Consider the following 8,056-nt stretch of genomic DNA (forward strand, 5'->3'; position numbering starts at 1 on the left):
AGGCAGTTACCCTTTTCCTATGCAGGGGACAGACAGTTCACAATTCAACTGCCTTGCTACTCAGACCTTGTTTCAGGAATCTCTTTAGCAATCTCTTTAGCAGCTTACTCCTAACTCCTCAACAGACAGCCTCCATGTGTCTACAGCCTGGGTTTTAACACACCTTGATTAGGCAGCTGGGATCCAACTAATTGTCCTGAGGTTCCCAGCTGAAGTTAATCTAGTCAGTGCTGCACTGCAGACTAGACATAGGTTTTCCAGGCATATAACTGGTGGCTTTTATTTACTCTGTCACAGCGGCCAAACAGGTTTCCAGGCTGCTTCTTCCCCCCACACTGTGGCGGCATGAAGCTAGTGGTCGGGCAGGCAGACCGGCATCCCCCCCCCCCCCCCACACCTCATGCGGCGGCTGCGGCGGCTGCGGCGGCTGCGGCGGCTGCGGCGGCTGCGCCATCATGAAGATAGCTGGGCTTAGTGTAATCTTTGGGGAGGCGGCAGGGTGGGGGGGAGGCGGCAGGGTGGGGGGGAGGCACACTCTGCTGTGCACACACACCCATGCACACACACACACACACACACACACCCATGCATACACATACACACAGACACACACAAACACACACACACACACGACAAGGGGAAGAAGAGGAAAGGTCGCGCGACCGAGCACCACCACTGTCTCGCTCGCCCCTCCCCCCCCCCCCCGTGACCATCTCCCGCCCCGCGCGGGGATCGGCGGGAAGTCGGGGTAAGCGGGGACAGGGAGAAAACAAACACGTGTGCTGCTTGGGCCAATATTTACTCGCCCGGAGGTTAAATCCACTCGCCCCGGGTGTGTAAATGTATAGGATTGTCGAACACTGTATATATGTATATAACTGTCAAAAGGAGTGCTAGTGGGCGTGGCTAAATGTATACAACAAAAAACCGACAAAGATGCCCAAAGCTACTTCCAATGTGACAAAAATACACAGTGCAATACCTATATATCCTCTTGAAAAAAGGGACATTTAGTTTAACCCTTTGGCCAAAGCCTCTTAAGCCTGCTGCCACTTACAAGGCATGACCGTAGCAGGTCCTAACACTCCCTGGGTTACAATTCTTATTAACCTGTATAATTACAGGAAGAATGATCACATTGGATCTGTCGTAACCTGGCAAAATTAAACTGACCTGCTAACTTGGAAAGTGGGGAGGGGCAAGATAAACCTTGGAGGGAGGGGCAAGCTTAAACTTTGGGGGGAGGGGCCACTACCCTCCCAAAAGCAGCTGAGACCAGCTGCACACTGTTGGGGCCTGCTACGGCCATGCCTTGAAAGTGGCAGCAGGCTTAAGACGCTTTGGCCGAAGGGTTTAACTAAATGACTCTTTTTTTCAAGAGAATATATAGGTATTGCACTGTGTATTTTTTTCACATTTAATGTAGCTTTGGGCATCTTTGTCTGTTTTTTGTTAGCCAGTTTTAACCAGGTTTTAATGATCTGTAAGATGATTGGTTTAAGAATTAAGGAGTGGTTAGTATAATCTGCCTAGTAACACATTTTAGACAAAGGAAATAAAATGTATAAAAAAGCTGCTTGGACACTCCCTGGCAGAGAGTCTTATAGACTTTTGAATGAGTATGATCATACTTTGCAATAAACGACTTATTATCAAATGAACCCCGTTTGTCACTTTGGGACATTGACAGGAGGTAAGAAGAGGGGGACTCTGTTACACATGTATATGGATCCCCCTATGCATGCATGTATCTGGATCTCCCTATGCATGTATGCATGTATGCATGTACTGTATATGGATCTCACAATGCATGTATGAATATAAGTCTGTCCGTTTGTTGTCAAAACTTGAATATATACTGTAATGCTTCATATACTTTTAAGGATTTATAATAATGGATCCCACTGAAATCCTGCATAGGAGCTTGCCTACTCTTACCGCTTCCCTCCCAAATTCTCCATTACCTTAAGTGAAAGGATGAGGGCAATAATTCCAAGTGGAGGAAAAACAAACGCACTTGCGATGGAGAGCTTTATAAAGGGTTCTGCGTGCGCCTCTGCTTCTGACTGTCTCTGTCCTGTGGTCTGTGTATTCACCACAATAGGAGGGTGATCCACTGGAGAGTCCCAGGTTTCCTGGTGGATCTCTGACAAAGCAGGAAAGTGATCCGGTGATGAGCCTCTGGTTTCTTGATCTGAGGATGAGCCTCTGGTTTCTTGATTTGAGGATGAGCCTCTGGTTTCTTGATCTGAGAGAGTGATAGAGTATGGTGGGGGCAGCTCAGGGTAGTATGGGGGAGCAAGTAATGGAACAGGTAAGGATGGTAGATAAATGTAGGTTTGAAATTGACAGGGGGAAGTTGGACACAGGGGAGGTAAAGACAATGGATCAAGATTATGCAGAGTTTGACAAGGTAAAGGTGAGAATGGGATAGAAGAAGACACCGTAGGAGGTTGGTAGGGGGGAGGTAGATCATGGGGCAGTAGATATGAGGGAGGTGGTCCTGGAATGCTGGGGCTGTCACTGTCTGAGTCTTCATGCATGATCCTCCTTGCAGTCTCTCAATAGTGAAGTCTCTCTCCGATTGTGATAACCTCCTTACTCTGGACATGCTGTCTGCATGTGTGTTTCTCTCTCAATCAGCATGATGGGATCTGTCTTTCTAGAAATGTGAACTGTTTCACGCGACACTCAACTGGGCATGTAAATGAAGATTACACAATCCAATAGACATGCACTAACAAAAACCCCTGAGGAACACTACCTGCTTTCAGGGATTCTTCACAGATCATAATAATGTGAGAGAACCAGCAAAACTTGTCTGAAGTGTAAATAGTTATGGAATTTCAGACATTGAAATGCATGTGTCATAATGTACATTTACCCAGCATTTCAAATAAAGGGGTAGATCCACAGAAGGTCGCTAATTCAGTACAAATAACATAACTATCCCGAAATGGGTAATGGACCTTAATTTCCTACTTATTAAAGGGTATCCTCAACGCTAATGATATGCAAAAGTAAGGTCCATTAGCAAAACAACCAGCGTAACGTTACCTGGATGAACGAGGATTACCACAGCCTAAAAAGATACACTGCACATGCGCATTGGGAAAGAACGTTCTTAGGGTGACGTTAGTTGGTGACGCATCCCGTGTTTCTGCGCCCATGAGTATGTTACAATTTTAAATAAAAACGCTTGCCTAACAGCAAGCCTCAGCCATTTCCGGCTGCCAAACAGTAAGGATGGCTGCTCAGGCTTCCACCTCCACTGCAGGTGCTACTACTACTGCTGCTGGGGCAGGTAGAATCCGTAGCCAAACATTTAATGACCAGGAGCTTGGAGATTCTCAATCGAAGGAGTTGTGGTTAACCACTCCAAATTATCGGGGGCTGTGTGCCAGAAGACCCTGACTGCAGGAAAGTAGCGTATTTAGGGACGTATTCTGCAGCACGTTCTGGGCAATACTGTCCGTGCCATTGAAATGCTGAAAAGGTGATGGGCAGACAGTAAGGCCAAAGTTTACCAGAAATTGGCTCATCATGCAGCTACTGCCCAGAGGACAGGAGGAGGTCCATATGGGACACTGCACCTGAGCCGAAAGGAGGAGCAGGTTCAGCTCAGTAATTCCCACTCACAGGTAGGACTACCTGACCTTTGTTGACTCAAGGGACCGTGAGAGACCTGGTAAGTGATAATACAGTGCATTATCATACACTATTGTCACGATTCCCTCCCGCAGTACTCCTCGCAGACCTGTAGGGGTGCACAGAGGAGTTAGGTCAGGCCTGCACAACATGCGGCCCGCCCGGCCTTTCTGTGCGGCCCGCGATGAGAAAAAAAAAACTTAAAAAAAAAAAAACGTAAAAAAAAAAAAAAAATTGGCGGCGATTCCCCGCGGTTCCGGGGGTGATGTGAGGTGCATTGAGGTGAGGTGCAGGGGAGGTGAGGTGCAGGGGAGGTGAGGTGCCGGAAGGGTGATGTGAGGTGCAGGGGGGGGGGGGGTGATTGAAGGTGCAGGGGGGGGGTGATTGAAGGTGCAGGGGGGGGTGATTAAAGGTGCAGGGGGGGGTGATTGAAGGTGCAAGGGGGGGTGATTGAAGGTGCAGGGGGGGGTGATTGAAGGTGCAGGGGGGGGTGATTGAAGGTGCAGGGGGAGTGGGATGTGTGTGGTGTGCAGGGGGGTATTGTGTGTTTGATGTGGAGGGGGAGTATGTGTGTGGGTGAGGGGGAGAGATGGGGGTATGAGAGATAGATGGGGAGTATCGCAAAGGTTGATAGTGAGGGGTTCTGGGGAGATATGAGGATGATGATGATGAGAGGTGCTGGAGGAGAGATGATGATGATGACGATGATGATGATTTTACCCGTGCGGCCCCAATTTTTTTCCTTGGAGCATTTCGGCCCTTCTCGCTTTACGAGTTGTGCAGGCCTGAGTTAGGTGCAGACTCTGGGCCGGTTAGAACAGTCCATGAGGCCAGCTTCCATCTTAGTTTGGGTATAAAACCCCACCCAGTCTGTTAGTTTCTTTGCTTTTCAAACTTTGTGTTTTACAAGTCATCAGTCAGGTTTTCCTTTGTTCCTTAGCGCTGCACCTCTCACTGTTCCCTTTCATCTGGCTTCTAGTTTCTTCATATGTACAGCTACCTTATTTGTGGCTTGTGTTCCTTTTGCACTCACTATCCCCTTTTATCATTTGTCCCCCAGCTACTATTGCTCTTGCATGTAGCACTGCAATGCTTGCAGCTATCTTTAGTTTGCCTTGTTATTTTCCTTAGCATTACCTTCCTGTTTTTGCCTTTGTACTTACTGTGACCTATTAATATTTGCCCCCTATCTTTTGGATACTCCATTGGCTACCATAGCCTTTTGTATGTACTCTGCACACTTTGCAGACTCCATTTTGTTTTCCCTGTCTTATTTACGTTAGTGTACTACAAAAATGGAACACACATACTGAGAGATCTCTCCCCCCCTTGGAGGTTGGAGATGCATTTGCTGCTACAGAGCATGGGAAGTATATAATGTCTTTTATATAATGTATACCCTGTTCATTTATGTAACTGTATTTGTAACCATGTATTATTTGTTTTACTCTGTGCCCAGGACATACTTGAAAACGAGAGGTAACTCTCAATGTATTACTTCCTGGTAAAATATTTTATAAATAAATAAATAAGTATTGACATGTTTTTTAGGGGGGGGGGGGGGACAGGGGGGTTTAACTATAATTATATGGGCACGTCTGGTTAACAACCAGTTTTAACTGCACTGCAGCTCATACATAGCACTTTAAATGCTTCTTACATGTTAACCCCATGCTGTGTGCTGCGGCCTTTGCTTCCTTCCCTCTCTCTGTGTAGTGGAAAGATATATGGCAATGAAATATTGGTAGTGAATGGGGTTACCGTGTGACATGGTTTTAGGCCTAAAATACTTTGGTCAAAGTATTGAACTAAATGCCCCATGTTTATGAAGAAAGAAAATAGACAAAACATATTAATGTACTAAATGATTTGTGAAAATGGATGTCGTATTGAGGCCCTTTATGTCTCTTGTAGTAATAGCAATCCAAATGGCACCATAAAACTATATACAGTATATTCTATATAGTGGGTTTGGGTTTTGGGCTAACTAAGAGTGAGTATTACCATAGTGTACAAGAGACCCTATTAGATTTACGTATTCAGTTCTCCTGTCCTTTGTGGGTTTCCTTGCGGCCTACGAGGGTTCCATACACACCCTGATAACTATATATTAATCTCATGTATACATGTCACTTAAGACACATCCTTGAACATCCAAACAAACATTGCAGTCTTATTTGCAGTGAGTGCCCTCACACACATGCAGGTGGGGAGAACTTAACTAAATAACGTATGTGACATGTTTACACGTGTGCCCTCATAAGACCCGTGTCCCCCAAATCATGGCCCAGGATAAATGCATTCCAGACTTATAATGTTAGCCATAGCAATCATGTTTGAAATAATCCCCTTTAAAGCGCTTTACGTCACTTATTGGCCAGGACATACCGTATTTCCTCGATTCTAAGACGCACCATAGATTTAATAAAACATTTTGGGGATGGGGGGGAACATTAAATTTGCAGAAAAAATGTTTACTTTACGGTACATACATTGTGTCCCAGGTCTTCCGCGATCTTGTTGCGCTCCCTCTGCACTTCTGCTCATTTTCCACTTCTTCCCCCCACCACTTCCGATGGGTGAGGACACGTTCCGGTCCCGTTAACACTTTCTTGTCAGGCCGAGAGTCGCCGTGGGGGGGGGGGGGGTGGGGGAGGGGAGTGTGGTCACAGCTGTGGTCGGAGCCGGATAATACTGCAGAGCTGCTGCTGAGCGCTGGAAACATCCCCGCTGCGGCTGCCTCAGCAGCGCCCCCTTGCAGACTGTTTTTGTTTTTATTTTTATTAAACATCGATTCTTAGACGCATCCCAATTTCAGACGTGAAAATGGGAAAAAAGGTGCATCTTAGAATCGAGGAAATACGGTAATTAAATATGAGACATCACTCTAAATGATACAGGAAAACAAAAAGGCTTATAAATTATAGCATGCCTCAGCTGTCACTCATGGGCATGGGAGTAAAGGCCTTTTAGAGTTTAGCAACAATTTGTGGATCAGGGCTCTATATTTTGTGAAGGGAAACAAAAGAAAACAGCGCACAACGCCAAATAGTGAAGCAAATTCAACAATATATTATAGAATTAAAAAGGGGGTAATATATCTGCGTACATAAAAAAGGTTGGTAAAAGGCATGTAGTGTGTATCACACTGTTTACCACTCGGCAGCTGTTAGCTGTAGATTCAGGTGCTTGCTTCCCTCTGCTGCTGCAGCTCAGCTGATTCTGGGGCAGGACGTCAGTCTTTTCACTCCCAAGGGGATTTCCCTTCATGCAGCCAGGTTCAGCAGCTGGTACTGGGGCTCGGTGAAAACGCTCCTGCTTCCTGGCCGATATGAAGCTGCTCCTGTACCTCGGCAGGTGTATCCTCTGCAGAGAGGTTAAAACGCAGCTTGCTGCTGTCTTCACAGCAGTGGTGGATTCAATAGGGAAGTTTGAACAGTCTTACAGAGTCTCTCACAAGTGTCCAAAACAGCACACAGGATGAAATAAAAACAGGACAGGCCAACACATAGACAAAGGCCAATGTAAGCAGATATAAGGCAATAGAATGTTACATCCAACTAGTTTCGTAGAATTAACTACTTCTTCAGGGGAGTTTTTGTTTTGTTTTTTGTGTTTACTGTCTCTATATTTTGTACTGCTAAAATGTTCTATAAATAGAGACGTTTAAAAATGGCTGTTTGGTCTAAGAAAATCAATCCTAACGTGCTTACATGTACTCAAGTTTATTATGAATGTCTTTGATGATATCATGTAATTCTTTTATTACAGGGCCATATTTCAGACAGCGGACGCGATTGACTCAACAGGCAGTGCTAGTGGCTCAGGAGCCACAAGTTGAGAAGGATCTCACACTTACCATCGTCTTCGCAGAGATCAGTAAGGAGCCTGAGAAGCCAGGTGAAGCTCCGGCTCACCCTACAACTGCTTCCCAGCCAGCGAGAGAAGAAGAAAGCAAAAACAGTGCACTGCCAGGGAGTCAGGTGGTGGAAAAGTATAAAAATCTATTTATTCAGTAACACTCAAAAAGCATGACCCCAATAGGACGAGACAAAAACTCCTACGCGTTTCGGACTATAGGGGTCCTTTATCAAGGAGTAGGTTAAGGAGTAGGTTATCAAGTTACTCCTTGATAAAGGACCCCTATGGTCCGAAACGCGTAGGAGTTTTTGTCTCACCCTATTGGGGTCATGTTTTTTGAGTGTTACTGAATAAATAGATTTTTATACTTTTCCACCACCTGACTCCCTGGCAGTGCAATGTTTTTGCTTTCTTCTTTTCTCGCTGGACTACCTCTTACAGACTGCACGCCATTTGGATGTACCAAGCAGGACTTTCAAGGACAGATGGAGTGGGTAAGATTTATTTCATTATTTAATTGTGATCTCTATAGATGAGTACTATTGAT

The 8,056-nt window shown here is 45.6% G+C and overlaps 2 long non-coding RNA genes across 3 annotated transcripts in view; one reads left to right on the forward strand and one right to left on the reverse strand.

Moving 5' to 3' along the window:
* LOC142497778 (uncharacterized) overlaps positions 1–2,670 on the reverse strand; it is a 29,186-nt gene extending 26,516 nt beyond the window's left edge. Inside the window, exon 1 of the long non-coding RNA XR_012802318.1 lies at positions 1,965–2,670. This is a non-coding gene — a long non-coding RNA (uncharacterized LOC142497778). The remainder of the gene's footprint in view (positions 1–1,964) is intronic.
* LOC142497781 (uncharacterized) overlaps positions 1–7,580 on the forward strand; it is a 76,312-nt gene extending 68,732 nt beyond the window's left edge. For both annotated transcript variants that reach the window (XR_012802319.1, XR_012802321.1), the window contains one exon: positions 7,420–7,580. This is a non-coding gene — a long non-coding RNA (uncharacterized LOC142497781). The remainder of the gene's footprint in view (positions 1–7,419) is intronic.
* Positions 7,581–8,056: the final 476 nt, after the last annotated feature.

This window comes from Ascaphus truei, chromosome 6 (assembly GCF_040206685.1).
Source record: "Ascaphus truei isolate aAscTru1 chromosome 6, aAscTru1.hap1, whole genome shotgun sequence".
Classification (NCBI taxonomy): domain Eukaryota; kingdom Metazoa; phylum Chordata; class Amphibia; order Anura; family Ascaphidae; genus Ascaphus; species Ascaphus truei.